We start from the raw sequence: 22,462 nt of genomic DNA on the forward strand, positions 1-22,462 counted from the left end.
CAAGTTTCTCTGCTTTCCACCCCCTCGGGGAATTACCAGTGTTATTAAAATCAAAGGTTCTTCTGAAATCCCACACACTGAGAAACGTTTTGAGCGGAGGAAATGTCTGAAACAACCCCCACCACGCACGCACACACACACACACACACACACACACACACAAAAGGAGGGAAGGACCTAGACTTTTCAGTAGTTAATTTCCTATTATTTTTCGAAGTTCATAGTCTTCCCCTCCCGCTGCTCCTAAAGGCTGTCTAAGAATTCCGATCAACGCATCAAGTCTCTTGTCGCACACGTGGATGGGGGAGAAAAGCGGTTTAAAAGAAACTGGGGAAACAGGCTGCAGAGGACGCGAGCTGAGGTTTTCAAAGGTCAACCGGCTATCACAGCATTATATAGTGTACTTCATCAAATATTTACAGCTGACTCTATGGAGAATTTAAACACAACAGAACGCCATTAATGTTCTCCAGCAACGTCCTTTCCCCACCAGCCAAAGCAGCCTTGAACCCCCGTGTGAGTAGTTTGCCTCGCGTTGCTCTGAAGTCTTCCTGTCCCGGTTTCGCAACGCTTTGACTAAATTACTTAGGCTGTCTCAATTCAAAAGAGACTTGTACAAGTCCTGAGATGTCAGTGTGCCAACAATCTGAAACGCGCCCGGAGGGGAGGAAGAGAGAGAGAGAGAGAGAGAGAGAAAGAAACCCTTTTGGTTGGAGTCGCTGGTTGGCTTGTGGGTTCTTTCTGTGGTTAATGTTCGCAGCAATTTTAGAAGTCACCCAACACTCTGTGGCCGCTGCGTGAGTCACTGCCAACTGTGGAGGAAAATATCTGAAGTAATATTCCTCCAATTCACCCACAGGGGCCGGCTTCTCGGCTATGGTTTAACCACAAGCAGGTGGAGCTCTGCTTTCGGGACCGCCGTTGGTTTTCCCCTCATGTCTCAGTCCTCCCTTCGCGCGCTCTCCTTTCACTTCACTTCAATTGGACGTGAACTCCAGGCTGAGCGGTCCAGGTCTGTTCCTTCTCTCAAGCAGGGCTAGCAGCACGCGCGGTGGCCAGACAAAACAAGACGCCGTCCCACCCCCGCAAAAAAGCAAAACAAGTCTCCCCGAAGTACGAATTGGCCAAACACCGGAGCTTCCTCCCGGCAGAAGTCGCGCTCCCAACGCAGAAAAGGGGTTCGCGCGTTCACCAAACTCCAACGGCAAGCTTTCCCGAGGTCTGCTTCCCGTACAGGCCAGCCTCTCTGCCAGCTGTGTGTGACCTTCTGCGAGGCACTGTTTGTTTGCTCATGCTGATCTGAAGAAAGCCTGGCTCCCCCTCCTCCCCCTCTCTCTCCCTCGCGCCTTCTGGCCCTATGAATGGAGATGACTGGAAATGAAGTTGCTGTTACAGTAAGAGAGTCCAGAGGAATGTCATTCCCTCAGCTCTTTTGCATAGGGGAGGGCGCCACCCAATCAGAACGCTTTCCGGTATTAATCAGGGCGCGGCTCCAAGCCGCGGGGCTCCTGGAATTGGCTCATGCGCCGCCGCGAAAGCTACTGTAAAAGCCCCAAACAGGCCCCGCGTCTCAATGGGACGCCGCGGCCAACCGGGAGGCTTAGACCAAAAAGCGTGTGTGGTGGCGGCTGTGCTTGTGTCGGGGCTGCGGTGAAAGGCGGGCGAGCGGCAGAGGTGGGGTGGAGAAGGGCGCGCGCATTCCTCCCTTCCCCCGCGCCCCCAGTGCACGGGTCCTCCAGGGATCAGTAAAAGGTCGCGAAAGTAGCACTTAAGGAGCCCGAGTCATTTGAACGATTTGACGAACAAGCGCGCACCGCCCAAGGCAGATCCCCTCAGAGTCGACGGTCGTGAAGAATCTCCTCAGAGGCTCTCTAAGTGGAGCTACAGGCCAGGTCCACCCGCGACTAAGCTGCTTCGTTCCCCATAATTGCCAGAGCTAAGAGTCAGAAGGAAGTGTGTGCCTGGCTGCCAGCAAATGGACAGCTGTTGTATTTATGCCATAGATATGTGTTAAGAAAGCTTGCAAGCCCTTTTCTCCATACACAGGAGCATCAGATGGCAAAAAGTGAAGAGAAAGCCCGCTCCATGAAGAGGGTGACTTTTCTCTTCCCATCTTCCCAAGCCATTTTATTTTGGTTTCATCACCTATATAAAAACCAAGGAAATTTATGTGTGACACTGCACAGCATAAAGGTAGAGTGTATGATGTTTGTGGAAGAGATATTCACCGACTGTATTTCTTCCTGCTATGCAGTTCCTACAAGTAATAGCAAGATTTTTAAGATGGGGGAACCTCAGTCTTCCTATGTACATGAGAGCTAAAAAATGTACCTGCATTTCTTCTCATTTCAGATCCTATTAAAGATGCAAATTCCCATTTTGCATCTTTTTTTAAATCAAAGCCTCACATCTCTGTAGATTACAGGCTCATCCTCAAATTTTCCTGACTATAATATGAATGTGTCCTACTACTTTTAAAAGAATGTCATGTCTTGGTGACATATATCTCATCTCCTGACCACAGTTGACACATCTTAAAGTTGCACATAGCTGATCCAATGTTAAAGTTAATGCTTTTCCTCTTCTCCTGGCACATTTTTGACACAGATATAATATAGTATATTTCATCAACAATCTTACTGCTGATGAAATCATACTAAGATCTACAGAATTCCTGTTGACAGAAATCTGCTCCCAGTGATGATTTTAGCTTGGGATGTAGGAGATATACTAGGGAACTGGTTTTCTCAGAGACATCTGCCCATTTAATGCTTGATTGGTACTTTCCAGTGCCTTTTTCAGATCTTACATGGACTTTTTACAAACAAGAGTTTATATCTCTTTTGAAAAAGTACTAGCTCTTTATTAAAAGAAGCAAAGCAAAGCTTTCTTGAAGATTGCTTGTCCTGTGTGCTGCATTGGTTGATTCTAATAAAAAAGAGCTCAGTTTTACCAACTGTGTTGTTGATTCTGTCACCATTGGTACAAGTTTCCTGCTGTTCCTGCAACAAAGGATCTAGTTCTGCTTTTTTACTATTTTTATTACTCTGCTTGGAAAGGAAAATACTTATTGTGACCATTCTATTTTGGATTCTTGGTCTTTGGGGCTGATCTGGATTTGCTGCCGGCAATGCCATTCCCTTGCTCACTATGGATTGAACCTTCACATTTCATCCTATGTCGTCCAAATTTTGTCATCCTGGCTACTTTGGAGAATGGCTTCAGTGTTTTAGAAGAGCATTAAAGCCATGTTCAGAAGTAGCCCCAGAGCGCATCTTCTATGATCTGTGACCAGTGGCTAGGCCTTCTCTTATACTTACCCAACCCAAGGAAAGGCAGAATGATGGGTGGTTGTTTTATTGCTTCAGATGATGTATGGTAGATGGAAAAATAAACTCATGAAAATTTACCAGTTGCTTTCCTTGATTTGCCTGGGAGTAGAACACGGCAAAGCCATGCAGCAAATTTCACACCAACATACTTTTCTCAATGCTCAAGGACAGTATTTTAATGCAACTGTCTGGCTGTTCCATTTGTTCAAATGGTAGGTCACTCACTCCATTCTGTGTTCTTTTGGACGCATACAAAGTATCTTGCAAAAATTTGATCAGAGTCTGTAATCACTGAGACATGTCCTGGCTCAGTTATAAAGATCATGGTTCTTGGTTCTTCAGAAAGTCAGGCCTCATTCCAAAAACTTTTGGCCCAGAACAGAAAGTCATATGGTTTCCAGTTCTCCCTTTTTAGAACATTGAGAACCAAAATATACAATAAGAGCTCCTGAATTGAGCTTAGTTTTAGGAAAAGAAATATCTGGTTTCCTAGGATATTCCTCTCTTCTGTACCTTAAAGTACATAAGGCTACCACACTAGTTTCTAGCTGTGAGTGAAAGATGAAGGATAACAATGTACACAGCAACTTGTGGAGCTGAGAAATGCAGGATATTTCCAAAAATAGCTCAGAATGTGAATCCAGGTTTCCCAATAAGCAGGATTACATTCCTTCAAAATTTGTCTTATTTATTTTATTTGTCCTGTAGCCTAGCAGTTTCACATTGTTTGATTCTATAGTTTTACGAGTTTACATCTATTTAAGGTTTTTCTTGACAGATAATAATTAGAGTGGGGACTTCCAGATGGCAAGAATGACAGACATATTGCAATAACCAACTTTTTGGTTCAACCAAATGAGTGTCCTAGTCTTTTAGAGGCGGGTTGGTTTATTTCTGTAGTATGCTAGAGGGTACATTACCGAATCCTTGGATTTCTATTTGTCTTATGTCCTGATATCATACAACAGGGAGAGTTTATAGCCAATTGAACACAGGATCAAATCAATCTATCTATCTATCTATCTATCTATCTATCTATCTATCTATCTATCTATCTATCTATCTATCTATCTATCTATCTATCATCTTTTTAAAAGCACATCCAGGTAGAGCTTATATTCTACTAATATTCTGATTTCCTCACTGATCAAATTCACCACCATCCTTCAGTCTAACCTCCATTTCACAAGAATGTGGTTCTCACAACATATTAAAGGGAAAAATCTTCAACAATAAAAGTGTTCATGGTATCATTTTTCTGCTACTCTCCCCATGCCATGAACACAGGAGGCTCTTAACATTATGTGAATTCAAAATGTCTGTTGTCTTGGGTGAATGTACTTTAGTTGATGTTGGTTACATAATCTAGGGCTAGGCTAAGGGGATTCAAGAAGATGTCTATTTTGACTTCATATAAAATGATCCTTCAAAACCTGGTATGCAGGAGCTAAACATGGCATGTATTAATTAATTTAACATTTTATCTCACTGTACTATATGAAAATGTGCCAGGTTGTTGCAAGGATGACAATACAAAACTCACAGACACACATATAGCACAAAACTCTCTAAACGAAAAGAGTAAGAAAATGATTTTCCATACAAATAATTGCACAAATGATGTGTGGATATTATATATTCAATAATATTTTGAATCAATTCTGGAATCCTAAATTAGAAGGATCTGGAATTACAGTATGTTAACTGTCTAAAGTATTATTAGAATTATTAATGTTGTAAAGATATACAATATCACTCTACTTCTTTTGTTTATAGGACTAATGAATAGTACTATAAGGCCTATGTATGTTAATACATAGTTCCAAACAAATAGCAATAACACTTAGACTTATATACCACTTCACAGTGCTTTACAGCCCTCTCTAAATGGGTTTACAGAGTCAGCATATTGCCCCCAACAATTTGGGTCCTCATTTTACCCACCTTGGAAGGATGGAAGGCTGAGTCAACCTGGAGCTGGTGAGAATTGAACTGCTGAACTGCTAGCAGTTGGCAGTCAGTAGAATTAGCCTGCAGTACTGCATTCTAACCACTGCACCACCACTATGTCTCATCTAAAAGTACATATATGCACATAGCTGCTAATCGCTTGTGTAAATGCTAGAAATTTGATTGAGGACATTTTTCATTAAAATAAGGGATGCTAAGGGCAAATTACAAAAGTAGGCAGGTTAGCACTTCCTTTTTTTTTTTTTGCAAAAATACATGGATTAGAGCCTACTACAGCCCTCATCAATCAACATTATGTTTTAAAATCTGCTGCTGTATAAATGGATGATCAGAGTTGTAGCCCACATGTGGAAGGCATTGAGTTGGTAAAGACAGCACAATTACTTTTGTTCCTCTTACTTCTTTTATGGCAAATTCTGCTAGATTTGACATACTCTCCAAATGACTCATGGTGTATCCAAGGTAAGCAATCACTAACCAGTAATGTGACGCTCAATGGGGGCAGCATTTACATAAAACAGAAACTATTTTATTTCATAAATGAATGAAGTCATTCAATGAATAATAGCATAATCATTTTTACAGACGATTAACAAGGAAAGGGAACAAGGGAAACACAATCCTGCAAAAGTTGATGGAGTCTGGGGGAGATGTTCTGTTGAAACCGATTTCTTGCCACTTTATATCAGTCTACAAAGTACTGCAACAGCTATTTTTATTATTAATTTAAATTTATTGGCTGCCCAACTCTATTGGCTGACGCTACTAAGGCTTATACTATAACGTACTGTACATTTTACTCTGATCCTGTGGCTCTATTTATACTGCAACAAATTAACTTTTTTGGGAAACCACCACTAATTTGGACACTCAAAATGTCACCCCTCCTTTCTCATTTGACTACCTTTCTGAAGCAAGGCAAGGCAGTGCCTAATGTGCCAGATCCAGAGAAGAGTGAGTAAGTAATTAAGTAAAAGTGGTTGAAGGCAATTTCAGCCCATTGCAAAAGTTATACAATTTATTTAGAATAACCCCGCCCCCTCCTTTTAGAGTATTGTTATACTGACATTTCATACTCTACAAGATAATGACATATTGGCAATGAGAAATAATAAGACTTTTTCTGTTCATTTTATGAAAGGCAGGACTGAAGATATAAACAGACCCTTTGGGGTGGGTAGGTGTGCAATGGCTAACCGAAGAAAGGAAAGCTTGCAAAAGCCCTTCTTTCTTTTAATTCCTGGGGGACCATGGAGGAAAGGCGTGCATGGAAGACGGGAAACTGTTTCCCAAGAGAATAAAGAAGGAACGTTAGTTTAGCAAAAACCCGTTGCATAAATCTGCAACATGGAAGAAACCACAGAAGTCTGGTGTGGGGGCAGGGAGGAGGGAGATAGTCTGGTGCAATCTCAAAGAGGAAGCGCCTCCCCCCCACCCCCCCAAGCTTGTTATTTCTTGGTTTCTGTAGCTGCCCACAGTTGGGTTGAGCAATGGGTCCGGAAACCTCAAGCCAAAGGCGGCTTTGAATGCCTCGGACTCGGAGAGCCTCTCGTTCTGCAGGCACCCGGAGTGGACGCCAGAGGGGGCTCGAAGCCTTTGACCTTCCCTGGCGGAGACGAAGCGGGATGGGCCCTTAAAAACAATTGTGGGGTGGTCTGGGAGAAGGGGACCATCCCACCTGTTTGGGATCCCCTGGAGATCCTTGCCTGCATCGGCGTGGATTTAATGGGTACAAAGAGGCGCTAATCTCAGCAGAGAGAGACTGCACGGCCTGGCCCTGATTTTATTCTGGGATTTCCAGGGCGCGCTCTCTAGCAAAAGCAACTCTCCCGCCTCCGCGTAAACTCTTTACATCCACCTCTGCAGCAGTTAAAACAAGCAGAGCACAACAATGCTGGCTGATTCACCCGGCAGAACCCCCTTGGCAGCACAAACTAATCCGAGAGATTAACGGCGGGATCGAATCTGGAGAGACTCAATTTTTCATTCCCTTTTTGTGTTGACAAACGTTGCAAAGAAGAGGAGCTCTTAAAGGAACGGCGCCTGAAAAAAAAAAGCGGTCACCCGATGGAATCAGGCCGTCAGCCTTAGGGCGGGACCAAGGTCTCAAGCGGGATGGACCCGACTTTCTCCCTGAGCACAAGGGGAAAAGAAGAGCGCAGCCCCGGGCCCGGGTACTCTCTAAAAAACGAGCGTGGGGCTGAAAGTGCGCACGGCAGCCGAGCGGGGCCTGTGACGCTCGGACGGAGGCGGTGGAGGGTTAACGGTTTTCCTTTGGGCGAGCATGGAAGTCGCTTCGCTGGTGACTTTAGCTCAGAGCCGAACGGCTCGTCTTGCTCAGCCGACTGATTGAAGCCATTAAGCACTTCAAAGAAATCGTCCCTGTCCTCGGAGAGCGGCTGGGATTGGTGCAAAGGCCGGTGTCGCCCTGCCCTGTGGGGCATTCAAAAGAAGCCACGAGGCGTCCTCACATCCCAAGCGCGCGTCAGGGCCAGAGGGCAAGGCTGGGCGGGCCCCGGGAGCGCTTCGGTCTGGCTTCTCAAGAGAATCCGCGGGAATCCCAGAGAATCAGGCGATACAAAGCCGCGATGCCCCCAGTTCTGCTTCGCTGAATAAACCACAGTTGTTACAACTTGCATAAGGTTGTACAAAGCCACAAACCATGTTTACCAAACCCCTATCGTGCTAAACCATGAATCACAATTTATAAACCACAATGGTTCACACCGCAAAGCAGAACCTGTCAATCCCAATGTGGGTGTTTTTTTGTTTTTTCACATAATCCACTTTTCTCCAGCTGTTACACTCCGGATGCGTTTGGCTACAATTCCCATCCTCCTCCTCCCACTTGGTAGAGGCTGTGTAGTCTAACGCATTTGAAGAGCAACTTGGTTTATTCTATGCACAGGCCTTGGAAAAGTCAGTTGCATTTCAGTCGCGACTCCTAAGCCAACTCTTACTAAGACCCAAGCCCTTCTTCAGAGTCCTGGGAGATGAGGAGGTGAAACAGATTATCTCCGTTAAGTTGCGGGGTGGGGAGGAAGAGTGGGGAGCAAGATCCCTAGCAAGTTCATGAATGGCACCCCCGGACGATAACAGATGAACATTAAAAAAAAAAAAACCTACTTAAGATCGGCCCATCTTCGTAAAATTCGATTTCAGATTCGGCAATGGTTCCCTTTGAAGTGTATTTTTTTGGCCAGGTAGGACTTTTAGACTGTGTCGTTCTTCGGCGGTCTGACAAAGAGAGAAGAGCCGAGAGTCCCTAATGCAACGGGCCACGTTGAAGGATCAGGAAGCTGACAAGCCCGCGAAAGCAGCTCGGGCTCCGAAGGTGCGCTTGGTTCTCAGCGCCCAGGGATGGATATGTGGGCTTCTAGGGGCCTAAGTTGCCTAAAATCAAAGAGAGGCCGGTTGAGACTCAAATGATTCCACCAGGAAATTCGGCAGCTCAACAATTCAGGCCGCCAAGCCGTCGGAGCGCAAAATGGGGCTTTCCCGCGAGGGGCTCTGTGAACCCCGAAATCCCTGAAATTGGTAGCCTTCAAAATTACTTTCGCTTGGTCACTGAGCCGCAAATTGCTGCAGTGTACATATTTCGGTGTAATTCACTTCTGGTTGATCGAGGAGTTTCCGCATCCAAATTTAACACACATCATTTGCCCCACCCCTGAGAAGTTATCCTGGCTGGAAGCGCCTCACTGAAGGAGGGATGCGCGGGAGGGACGGGAAGGGGATAGCGAAGGGGGCAAATTTCACCCCATCCCCGAAACGACCTCTATAGTTTTGGAGCTTTTCGCTTTTAACCTTGAAGGTCGGCAGACGGCTTTAGAAGGAAAAGGAAAAGATTCTGATAGGGTTTTTTGGGGGCGGGGGGAAGGCAGAACCCTAGACCTTTATGATCTCAGGTTCCAGGGGTGCTTATATTCCCGCTTCCAACTGAATGGTCCCCCATTCCCCGGGTGTTTAGCGCGGCAACACTACTTTGTAGTAAAGCGCGCCTACATTTTTCTCTTTTCAGAGAACCGCGCCTCGGTCTTTGGCGTTTCGACGTTATTCGGCTTTCCCTCCAGCCTCGGTGGCAGGCATTTTTATGTAGAAGGGAGTCTCTCTCGGGAAGGACCCCCTTCTCCCTAAACCGCGGCGTTTAACCCGCTTGCAAACCTAAACGGCGACGTATAGTTTAAATTTAAAGCAACCCTCAATCCCTTGAAATTCATATAAAATAAAAGTCGGTCAAAAGCCTAACAAATCGTTCCTCTCTTCTAATCCTAAAGCCGCCGACAGTTAGTCAACGTTTCTCTGTTGTTCTTCTGTTTTGACCTTTTTTTTTTTTGTTCCTTCCTGGGTTCCAAAGTCAAATCAAAATCCCACCCTCGTTGGCAGCCGCCCGTCGAATCACCCAACTTAGGTTTCCGACGGGTGCCCGAGAAATGGGAGGCCACGCTTTTGGGGCCGACGCCGTGGAAAGTGCCGAGAGGAAATGGAAGGGGCGCGATCCGGAGTTGTTTACTCAGGCGCAACTCCAGGGGTTTTTTCAAGAGGCGCCTTCAAACCTCCGGCTCTCCAAGGCTGAGAAGTTAGCGCGACGCGGCCAAGAAATCACTTCGCAAAGCAGCGCTTTGCGACACCAGGAAGGCCACGTTATTGAGGCGCGGCACATTGTACATCACATCTTACAGGCCATGAACTTCATCCAGAAGTATAAAAGGGACCACAAAATCTTGGTGTTGACTAACCCTGCCCTGAAGAGGGGGTGAACAGATAACAGATAATCAGAGTTGGAAGGGACCTTGTAGGTCATCTAGACCACCCCCCAGCGGGAGACCCTACACCAGGGTCTCAACCTTGCAACTTTAAGACTTGTGGACTTCAACTCCCAGAGTTCCTCAGCCAGCTGGCTGAGGAACTCTGGGAGTTGAAGTCCACAAGTCTTAAAGTTGCCAAGGTTGAGACCTGTGCCCCACACCATTTCTGACAAATGGCAGTCCAATCTCTTCTTGAAGGTCTCAACTGATGGCGCCCCCACAACTTCCGAGGGCAACTTCCGTTCCATGTTAAACTAAACGACCCCACATTCTCCCTTCCGATTCTGCGTGGTCTCTCTTCCCCTCACGGAGATCTGGGTGAATCGAAATTCATTTGATTGCCTAGACGGAGAAAATCCTCTATACTATAGTCTTTTTTTTTTTTGGAAAGACAATATCACCTTAGGCGAAGGGGAAAGTGACGTCATAAACCCCTGGCTGATTCCACAGGCGAGCGCCTTCCCACCACATCCACCAACAAGCGCCCCAAAAAGAAAAGCGGGGGAAACTCTGGAGTTGCGAAACTTGATGTCTACGCTTGTCCTTTCCGTCGCATTGGCATGACATGGACAGCTGTCTTTAAGGGCAAAGGCGACGGCTTCGACTTGCCCGCTGAGCGTTTTATTTGGAGGCAAGCCCCACTGAAACTTCGAGCCACGTGCCGAGTTTTTCAAGGAATGCAGTTGCGCTCAGAAACGCACTGGGGAGCTTACAAATAGGAGGCCGGCGGCCGGACTCCCCTTGCAACTGCAGCGGCCAGCAAGGCGTCGGACCTTCCGGGATTTCGCAGGGGACGGTTATCCCCGTTTACCAGGTTCTCCATACGCAGAGATATGGTGCCGTTTGCGGCGACGCATGGAAACGAAGCCGTGAAGGAAAAAAAAAACAACCGAAAGATCTATAGCAATTCTATGGAGGATGTTAGATATTTATCTCATTTTTAATTAATCCCACCTAGCATTTCAAGCAGAAGCAACGGGAAGGACACCCCCGACCTCCACCTGTACAAACCCTCCTCCCAAGGATAAAAATGCGAGAGGTAAAATGAGTGCGGGGTGAGGACGCAGGAAATGATTAAACAAAAAACTTATTCCAAACACACAATGGAATTGGTACACTTTCCAAAGCAAAAATGATTGACAAAATAAAGCTGATGATTGACGGGCAAGCCATGCAAACAGTTTTAGAAGCAAAACCAACCAAATTCTTTTCGTGAAAGAATTGCTACTTTCATCTGTGAGTTCTCTAGCACTTTCCCTTTTTCTTTGTTTTTTTTAAAAGGCAAAATCAAATTCCAGTTAATTTAAACAAGCGTATTATGATGACTTTCTTTCTTTCTTTCTTTCTTTCTTTCTTTCTTTCTTTCTTTCTCAGTTAAAATCTCTTTGCTATTTACAGCATGTTTCTGTCACAGAAGATTACTGGGATGCAAAGCATCTAGCTTTTAGGTAATGTTGTTAAGCAAAACCTTAGGAAATTTGAGAAATCAACAAATGACTTTTAAACCAGGACATATTGCAAAGGGGTAGGGGGAATTAAGACATGGATGTAACAGAAGCCTCTGTTATGGCATGCCAGTACTGTACGGTGTGTGCTTGGATGCCATTAGAAGGCATGTGGTATTGAATAGTTTGGGATTTATTTTTATTTTTGCTTATTTTGGTAAAAGCAATAAACCAATACATCTCCAGCCATGGCTGTGGAGATACTAACATCTGTGCATCTATCTGCCCCCTCCCCAACCTGCTCCATTCAGATTGCAGCTCTCATTTCCAGCCACTGTGGGACAATAGGATTGTCTGGGAATTATGGGAACTTCAGTCCAGTCTTGTTACCAGTCTGGGGAATGCTAATGGATAATATCCATCTATAGCTTTATTTTGTCAATCATGTTCACTAGGAGGAAGAAGACCTTGTTTTCTGAATACCAAAAACAATTGCTCCCTCAAACGGGCTAGGATTTCAGTGAGAAATGCAATAAGGATGAAAGTATTTTTCTCCCCCAGCATTACTACTGTATATGAACTCACATGATTTCCCATTCCAACTGTGTCATATTTATTCTAAAATACGACTCAGAATGATGTCCGCAAAAGACAGAGAAAGTCAGCATGTAGACTGAAAACTACAATCTTAAAAGATTACACCATTTGGATCAATGAGCTGTTCATCTTTTATGGCTACTTTCAAAATCTTTTTCTCCTTTTTGATCCTGCAGCTTCACTGCAATTGCGCAACATTGTCCAAGGAACTATATAACATACAACATAACTATGGAATTATATTATGATTGGAACATGACAGTGAAGTCCTCATACTGCAAAAAAATGGAAGCAGAGAGCAAAAACACATCTTCAGTTAACAACATACTCCAAATTCAATTTCAGATATTCGTTGCATTGGTTCATTGCAATGCTCACAGTTCCTTCTTAAATAATAAAAAAAATTGGCCTAATATGATCAATGCACATCCAGTGAGACTGTACATTTGTGATACATTTCCCATACAGAATATGAACAGATTGTATGTTCACCTGCTGTAAAACACAACGCTTTCAAAAGAAGCTGTTCTCTCATGTAAATACAAATTAGATGTGATATATGCAGATTACATGTTACATGCATAACTTAACTAAGCAAACCAAACAGTTTCAGAAAAGTGCAAGATTAAATATAAAAGAAAGGAATTGTTTTAATAAAAATTAGCCAAAACAGTTAATAGTATTCTCTCTTCCATCATATTCCTCTGTTTCAAATCATCCTTTTTTTACTTTTAAATAAATTGATTTGTTATAGATTACAGTTAGTCCTCAATTTACAACCAATATTGAGTCCAATATTTCTGGTGTTAAGTGAGACATTTGTTACATATGTTTTGCCCCTTTTTACGACCTTTTCTGCCACTGTTGTTAAGTGAATCATTACAGTTAGTAACTAAGTTAAGTGAAGTGAATCTGGCTTCCCCATTGACTTTTCTTGTCAGAAGTTTGCAAAAGGGGATCATATGACCCTGGGACACCGCAAGCATCATAAATATAAGTAAGTTGCCAAGTGGCCAAATTTTGATCACGCAACCATGGGGGTGCTGTAATGGTCTTAAGTGTGAAAAATGGTCATTAGTCACTTTTTTCAGTGCTGTTAAAACTTTGAATGGCCACTAAGCCACCTATTATATGTTGAGGGCATATTTTCTCGTAATACAGAACCATCCCTTTACTTGTGACACATTCCTGATCAATGGAATTGAATGAGCAGTGAATGTGATTGCTCTAGTTGAAACAGAGTTCTATTTGTACAACCTAAAATGTCACATGGTTTTGAAAAAGAGTCATGTTCAGAAAGTGAACCACAGGTGGTTTTGTGGTAGAGAGGTGATAGGAGTTTTCTTCACCTGCAGACTGATCCAGATTAATAGTTTTGTTGCGGAATGCTAACAGCCACCACACTGCTGATTATGCATCAGTTCTGCATGGATTTACATGTACCTTGCTTGTACCTTGTTAAAAAGAGACAAAGGCATCTTTTGCATTTTGGACTTCTATATATGTAATATGATTTGTTATATTTTTTAAAAAAACAATGCCATAAAGAGACATAAAATTTTCCAAAGATGTTCAGACTGAGCAATATTTTGCCTATATGAGGCCTAAAAGCCCTCTGCAAGATGTTTACTAAAATATTGGCTAAGAATTTCTGAAATACAATTACCTATTAACTATGAATCAACACCAATAATCACTTTTCACAGCAAGAGTTAAAGGTTAGAGTTGCAAGTGAATCTTATTATTTTATTTTCCACTACTATCTACTTGCAGCAAAGAATGCAATCCCTTTGGAATTCTTGTTGGGTTTTTTTAATAGGCATTCAGCTCTGTTGTTCAACATCACCTCTTTGGCAACAGAACTTTTCCTACAACAAGATGCAGAAGAAGAACAGAATGTGCAATTTATCAAGATGGTGATGTTGAGAATTGAAAATATTAGAAAATAGTGATGAGGAATAACTTCATTTTGTTTTATAAACTTGAATTTTCAGTAGGTGCTACAATTGTTTGGCTGAACTATACCAATACTGATTTTGTTTGATAAAGTTACAAATAAATGAATTGTATTGAATTAATGCAATTGAATTATAGTTATGTAACATGAGATTCCTTAGTGAGTGATTTGACTAATCTTACTTCGCACATAAAATCATCCATGAAAAATGAATATATGCTAGGTATATTAAGGATAGTCAGTTTTGTGTAAAGTTTAAAGCATTAGACTAGAAACCAGAAGATCCTATTCTACTCCTGACTATGATATTAACTTAGCTGGGTGACCTTAGGCCAATCCCTCTCTCTGAGCCCTAGAAAGGAAGCAATAGCAGACCATGTCTGAAAAATCTTGCCAAGAAAACTGCAGGGACTAGTCCAAGCAGTCACCAGAAGTCAAAAACTGACTCAGAAATGTGTGCGGGGATGCACACAAACACAAATACACACACAAACACACAGTATGTTAAACACAATTGGATGAGCTAAATTACAATGGTGATCAGTGCACTGTTGGAAGACCCAAAAGACAAAGTTAGGGACAGATAATCATGGAGACAATTTATCAACGTGATCTCTAAGAGTCAACTCCAACTTAATGGCACATAATCACTCAGTCAGTCAATCAATGTCAAACACAAATGTCTTAGTGATGGAGGAGGAAGTACTATCTTCAGATAATATGTGCATTGTGTAAAATTTAATTTCAAAACTTTATATGTTACAAGAACACTACAGTTAACTTTTGAAAAGTTGTTTTTAAATTCAGGATAGGAAAATTATTTTGTAGTTCAATGTCTCATAAGTTTAGTGTACAGTTCATTTATCCAAATGTTTGATTTTGTTATAGCAATCTTAGAGACCTTAAAGACTGTAAATATGCACAATACTGAATTCCTTATTGTCAGATATCTACCAGAACAGCTTTTTGGAATCTCTAAGTTATTTAGATTCTCCACAAGAGTTTTTAATATTCAGCACTGGCCATCAGAATTATAAATCAATTAAATCAGAAGGATTTACTTTCATATTAACTTGAAATGAATGGAACTAGCGTGGCTTGAATCCAAATCTATATCAGTGATGCGAATTCTGTTTTCAACCTGGTTTCACTTAAATCCATATCAATTCTTTCCTGACTTTGATAGAGCTGGAATTGCAATATTTATATCTAATCTTCTTCCCCCATCTGTCAAAACTACAATCTGTCTGCATGAGTGTGAAGGAAGAGATAGAGAGTCTCCTATGAATGAGATATCGCATCACCATTTCTAGAAGGAAGTGAAAGACTTTGAAGGAGGTTTAGATGAGCCTTTGTATCTTCTTATCATTTGGTACATTTACTTCCCAAAATTGATAGATATTTTCTGTTGCCAGATGAAGGGTCAACATAATTTTATGTAATACTTCTTTTCTGCATATACATCTACAGACATTATTTACCACACAACACATACCTAAAAAACACTACCAAATCTCCCAACAAGCAAACTAACACCAACAAAAAAGCATCAGAGCATTATTACCTTTATTATTTGGAAACTAAAGAACACCTGACTAAGCTTTAAGAGTGGTTTCTAAAGATCTTGCAAAGTTGCTATTGAATAATGAATGTATCACAAAAGGAAAATTACTAAGAAGAGTGATATTAACTGTTTTTAATTATAAAAGCTATGTGTTTCTTTTGTCCTTAAACAAGTAGCATATCCATGGTTTAATTGGCTCAGTTAAAATTTTACAAAATAGCAAAACAGACTCAATCAAGTGATTGCTCCCTGAGGGGGACAATTCAGAATTTTGCCTTGAATGGTCCAGATATTTGCTACTTTGAATAAACCATCTTCAATCACATCATATTAAAACATTTGTTTTAATATAAAACAAATTTGGAGCACTAAGTGCCATGCAAGTTCATGAAAGTACGGTACTTCAGGAAAGTTCAGGAAACTCAAGCATAAAATTCATCCAAATATCCGAATTCCATCTGTCATTCTTTCTGCTGTTTAGTGAACTTCCTCAGAAGTTGCACTACAATTATGAAGAAGTAAAATGCTTCCTTAAAGTAACTATGTGAGAACCATCTTGCAGTACAAACACGAGGGCATCTGATTTTAGATTCATTCTATAGACTTTACACACACACAAACACACACACACACACACACACCTCAATCAAAAGAAAAAGAAATGGTTGTATGAATTTGATCTGGGATGTGCTCTGAATGTCATTCATATGGAGAGTTCAAATTCACAAATGATTCACTATATTGGGATTTACTTGCTGTCATTGGTAAACACCATTCATTACTAGCAAAATGAAAATGGCTGAAAATGAAAACATTATAAATAAGTTATTTTGATCCTATTGCTGTATGTTTACCTAAGAGAGATAAATTACAAACAGTCCAAATTCATTTAGTTTATTATGTTGCAGATATCATGCCATGAATATTGTTTATAATTTTAGCTGCATTTTAAACTTACTTGAATTCTATACTGAGCAACACATAATAGTTACCAAATTGAAAACGTAAACATTCAAACAGCCTTTAAAATAAATAGGAATGTGAATTGATTATATACATGGCATAGTTTTTTACATTCTGTAGTTCACTACAGAATGCAATAAATATGGTAACAAAACAGTGACCATACTTGTGTTTTGAAAGTGTCTCTTTTTCTCCACTGCTATAGTCTGTGAGTGTACAATGGAGCCACTTACATTTTAAGAGGTTAGGGTTTTTTTCTAGGTGAAATTCATTTTGTTTACATGGTTTAAAATGTGAATGAAAGGGGTTTCAGAATATAGTCTGAAAAACAAAACTTGGAATCACAAAGAGATCAACAAAGCAAAAAAAAAAAATCACCCTCAGTCCTCAGTGGTTTTATACATTAAACAATCATTCATCACAATTTCAGTTTTGTCTGGAATGTGTCAAATGGACCTTTTGCGGTCTAGAATTCTTACGTTTTGATCCACAAGAAATCTATGTAATTAAAAAAAAAGCTATTCAAAATTAAAGCTTCACTTTTAGAATATTATTAGCATTTATTGATTTTGAATATATTGAATATATAACTCAATATATATTTAAATAACTATTAATGTATATGCAGTAACATTACATTATGTGCAGAAACAGCTCTATAAAGCAAACTGGATTTTTAAAAAATCTATTCCATTACTTCAGTGACATCTAATACCACTCTTTGGCTTCAAAAGCACCAATCTAATTTTTAGCATAGCATAATATGTATTAATATGTGATTGATGGATGATTTTAATAGCAAACATATTAGGATGGCAGTGCCAGATTCAGTCACAGAAAAACAAGTCAAATCAGTAATTGGAATGGGAACAATATATTAAAAAAAAAACCTTCAGAAGCACTGTTTAGAAGTTTATTTAAATGCAAATAGAAATGAATGACTCCTGAATCTTTTTTTTAACATTCCAATTGCTAATAAATACGAACTATATTTTCTTTAGTAATTTTCTTAATGAGCTGTCCCTAGACCAAACTATTCCCATTCCCTGTACTAAATAGCAGAACAGACAGTTCTACAGTCAAACCCATCTCTTTGACTAAGAAAAGAAATGAGCCTTTACCCAATATGCCAGCCATTGCTCTGTTTCTCCTCATCAGGTACATGGCCCAGGATAAGGGTGATGACATGACCATCTGTCCCTGGTTCATGGTCAGAATCAATGGGAGAAAAACCAAGAGAGCATCCAGGAACAGCAAACGACCAGGAGAAACTAAATAAAGAGCATAGGTCTCCTTCTGTTCCTCTTCACTTTTGTTCTACCCAAGAGATTCTTATTTAGCCCAAGCAAATTGAAAAATGACAAGCACTCATGCTTACTGTGTTGCTTTTCATTGACCAAACTCACAAGAGACTTCGCTTCTTCTTCTTTTGCCTCAGGCATTTAGACTAGCTATTTTTATTTAGTTACTTAAATGATTTTTTTTAACCAGCCAATTAAAGTTAAAGAGTTGATGGAGAGAATGTCCACTTTGGCAGGTGGAAAAAAAAAGGGAAAAATATAGTTTACCTACTTTTATCTGAGAACTCTCTTTGAATAAGTAACATCTTACAGAAAGTAGGACTGTGTTTCCTTTAGTAATAGATTTGCAATCATATAAACCAGGTTATCATGACTGAGGGCATATCTCAATTGCACATTTCAGTTAAACAGAAGATAATTAACAGTAAACATTTTAAACTAATTTAATTTAAGATAAAAATATTTCATAGTGGCTCTGTTTTGTTTTGAAAAACTTGTGGATTCTGATCCTTCATTAGTGCTATGGATAAATTGAGACAATACCGTACCTTAAAGTGTAATTTATACAAATCAGTTTTGAGGGATTATGAAAGCTCTGGTTTTACAAACATGTACATATACATGCACACATATGTATAATTTGTTTAACTATAAGTACTTCTACGCTAGAACAACATGCAGAAAGTAAATCATATATATGTTTCAAGGTATACAACTGTTCAGTCATTTGAACATTAATATTAACTATGTCCCTTAAATGTTAAATTATCATCTATTGCAGTATTAAATACTCTCCTTATTAACAAAAATTCTACATTATATTAGTTATTTTTTTCTGAAAAAAATAATAATAATGGCAATGATTCAAAGATAATAATGTATTTCAGAATATTTTATTTTGCTTTTTTGGGTGGGATAGCAAGGGTGATTACATTTTGCCTCAACATTTTTTAAAAAAACTATCAAATGTTATAGAAAAAGGGAGACCAATTTCTGTTTATCGGTTGTTACATTATCTGATAAAGAAACTGTATTTTACCTTCTTGAAGTTTATATTTGTTTTTTTTTAAAATATCTTTTTTATTATTATTTTAGACTAATTTGAAAGAAATACTATTCAGATTCCCAGAGAAGATAAAGGGGAAGAAGTTGGCATGCATTGTATCACACGTTCTTCACTATCTTGAGAAATATTGCCTAATGCTCTGTTGCAATGTTATTAACTGTAACCAAAAGAGTTATCGAGGCTTTAGGCAAAAGCTTTTGCAACTACACAACAAGATGTTTCCTGGGCTTTTCAGACACTGTTTCAGTGAAGGTACTGTAATAACCCATCTGGTAAAGGCTAGATAAAGCCTTCCTCAGGAGAATAGTCTTATCTTTTTGATGTCTTGGCAGGCCATGTTCTTGAATTTGGAACTTGGAATTTAGATTTTTTTTTTTATAAGACTTCATGCTTTTTCTTTGTTTTATCCATTAAAATTGTTTTTTTCTTTCCTATAAAAAAGTTTTGGGAATATTTGTGATTAACTAGATAGCACTGGTCATGATTATCCAATCTATATTTTCTTTTCATAAAGGAAGCTTCTAGTAAGAATACAGCAATCCCACTGATAGAATGATCTCTGAATACTTTGTGAGAATCTTGCCAATGTTGCTCATTTTAAGGAATAGTTATAAACAGATAAGAAATTTATAGTGTATTGCTGCTTATAGTGATAGAGAATGAGCTAGAATTTAAATAATGAACAAACAACCTCTGCTTTATCAGAACTGGCAGAAAAGAGAATGCTAATTTTGTTTGGACACAGGACACAATTTTCTTCTACATATTTCATGTTCAGTCAAGATGGATTTGATTCAAGTTGTTAAAAGCAAAAGTTAAATATTTCCACCATTGGTAAGGACTATAGAAAGGATACATCAATAGAAGATTTACCTAACAAAAAAAATTAAAGCATCAAAGTTTGAAAACTATTAGATTGTATAATCAAAAAGATAGCTGCAAATGTTATGGGTTCATGTTATCCCTTGTTTTGTTAACTTTCCAAACAAGCAGGTATGATGCCCCAATTTTTTTATCATTGCAGCTAACTTCATCAGGTACCAAATATAAATGAAAGCATGTTCTTCTCAACATATGCAATTTCATAACAAGGCAAAACAACTTTTCTTTCATTCAAAAGTAGTATCTTTTATAAATACAGGTGGCCTTCAACAGCTACAGACATGGCAGAAGTCATAGCAGTGTAAAAAAAATTAAAGAATTTTTCAAAAATATGAATGTTGGAGTTTGGTTTTCTTCAGAATTGGTTTTAATTGTACATACTTTATTTCATATAAAATTTATTTATTTTAAACAGTTTTAGGAAAAAACACAAAAAACCCCAAAAGAAAATATTTAAAAACAACAAAACAAATAAAATAATTGCACAAAAAAGTGAAAAATTTGTTCAGAATTGATGCATTAAAAATACACTGTGCTTAAATGGGCACCCAGTTACCAAGGTTTGAGCCTATCTCAATGACAGCTAACACTAGTTTAGGGACATTTAAATTTTCTTTAAAGAAAATATTTTTCTGATTATTATCAGCAATTTTTTTCACTGAATGTCTATTGGTCTTGGAGGACTCCGTGATCACAAAAGCAATTGACTAGGGATATGTAGGATGGATAATTTATCAATCAAATGCCACCATGGAGCTACATTTAGTCAGTGACTACAATTGGGACTGGCAGCTCAGTCATTAAGCAAAGCATTTTGCAAAGAGAAACTGTGACTGTGCTTATGATCTTTCTTCAGTTTTTCTTTGCTCATTGACAGTGAAGTTGTAAAGGCCAGGATTAGCAGCAAAGTCACTTTTTCATCACTGTTATTATAACTGCAAACAGTTCCTGACTGAGGCAGTTGCTACATGAACAGGTCTTATTCCTCCTAAGTGCCAGATGGGTAAGACAGAATCAACACCATTGCTCTGACAATATAAAGCTTGCCTGCATTGCTGGTATATCAGCACAGCACTGGTGGTGTTATAAATCCCCAATCTCTGCACCAGAAGTCCCTGGTGTCAGTGCTGCTTTCCATTCATTGTTTTCATGCAAAATATGAGTAATTTGGAGCCGAAAATCTTTTATGACAAATATTGACAAACCTCTAGGAGAAATCTCATAATAATTTTAAAACAATGGGATTAAATTTAGATTGAAATTCTTAATGTTTTCCTCATTTCTTGAGGTTAGGAAGATTTATGGTCCATAAATTTAAGGGTGTTGGGTTAACTGCATAGAAATTTCACTGATCATTTCACTAGGATTGAGGATCCTCTGGCATTAGGGGGATTGTTCTGCCAGAGAACGCAGGCATGACTGAAAAGACTTGAGCACGGAATCCCTGTAGTGAACATTTTCTTTTTCTTGTACTGCAGCCTTACTTTCTCATTGTAATAGAACACTTTGCAGACCAAGCCCTGGGGAAAAGAATACTTAATTTTTGATATAATGCATTTAGCTGTTTATGGATTAAGATCCCACGATTTAACTGGAAAGTTCTGAGTGAAAAGTATTATCACTCCTGATAACCCTCCTGAATGACAGGTTTGTTGACTATTTATGTATTTGATTTTTGGCAGAGAAAAGTTTTCCCTCTAAACTTTGTGAGAGATTTGAATGCAAGTCATGTCTTTGTCTCCTCCGTGCCACATGCCTTCAGTTCAGTGCAGTCCCCTTTGCTTCTTTTCCTACCCCTGTAGCCTGTCCAGTAATGTTGAATAGGCTCCAGGGCAGAACCAATATTTTGCACTCTCTTCCAGGGCAAGGTTTCAGTTAGGGAGAAAACTCGACCTTCCCTTCTTTAATAATTCAGGTGCTTGTATTGTGTAGATACTCTTAACTGCTACTTAAAAGTAATTAATTGATTTTCTGACATATCAGTTAAAAATGTATTGCACTGACATGAAGTTGTGATTTGGCCATCGACAGAATGTTTCACACTCAGTTCAGGAGTTGAATATTAACAACTCTAAAAATATTCACCTCTCAAAGGAAGGAAATGTTAAAGATGTTTGTTTGTTTGTTTATGTGCTCAATTTCTATAGCTGCCCAATTCAACCAAATGATTCAAGAAAGCTTACAATTCTAAAATCATAAAACAATTAAAACAATATAAAAACAATAAAATAACAAAAACACCCACAAACTAAATAGACACGAACTATGTGATGATTAATCAACTAATAGTAAAGCCAAGTAACAGAGGCCTTAACAGATTCTGAGCCCCAGGCCCAAACACACAGTCAGGTTTTTAAAGTTTTGCAAGAAGTCAACAGGGTTAAAACCATTCTACTTTCTGAGAGATGAATATTATAAGGCAGGGACTACAGCAGAAAGATTCTATGTTCTAGTTCCCACCAGTCAACACTCTTTGGCTGATGGGATCTGCAGGATGCTCTATCTGTTGGATAGGATGGGTAGAAACTCTTGGAAAATGATGTTCCCTCGGGTAACCTGGTCCCAAGCTATGTAGG

General features: G+C 39.7%; 1 protein-coding gene across 1 annotated transcript in view; it reads right to left on the minus strand.

Annotated features, from left to right (window-relative positions):
• RUNX1 (RUNX family transcription factor 1) overlaps positions 1-22,462 on the minus strand; it is a 213,611-nt gene that overhangs the window by 114,857 nt on the left and 76,292 nt on the right. The gene's annotated exons all lie outside the window — the stretch shown is intronic.

The sequence above is a fragment of the Pseudonaja textilis genome, chromosome 7, assembly GCF_049901715.1.
Source record: "Pseudonaja textilis isolate UNSWEBS1 chromosome 7, rPseTex1.2, whole genome shotgun sequence".
NCBI lineage: Eukaryota > Metazoa > Chordata > Lepidosauria > Squamata > Elapidae > Pseudonaja > Pseudonaja textilis.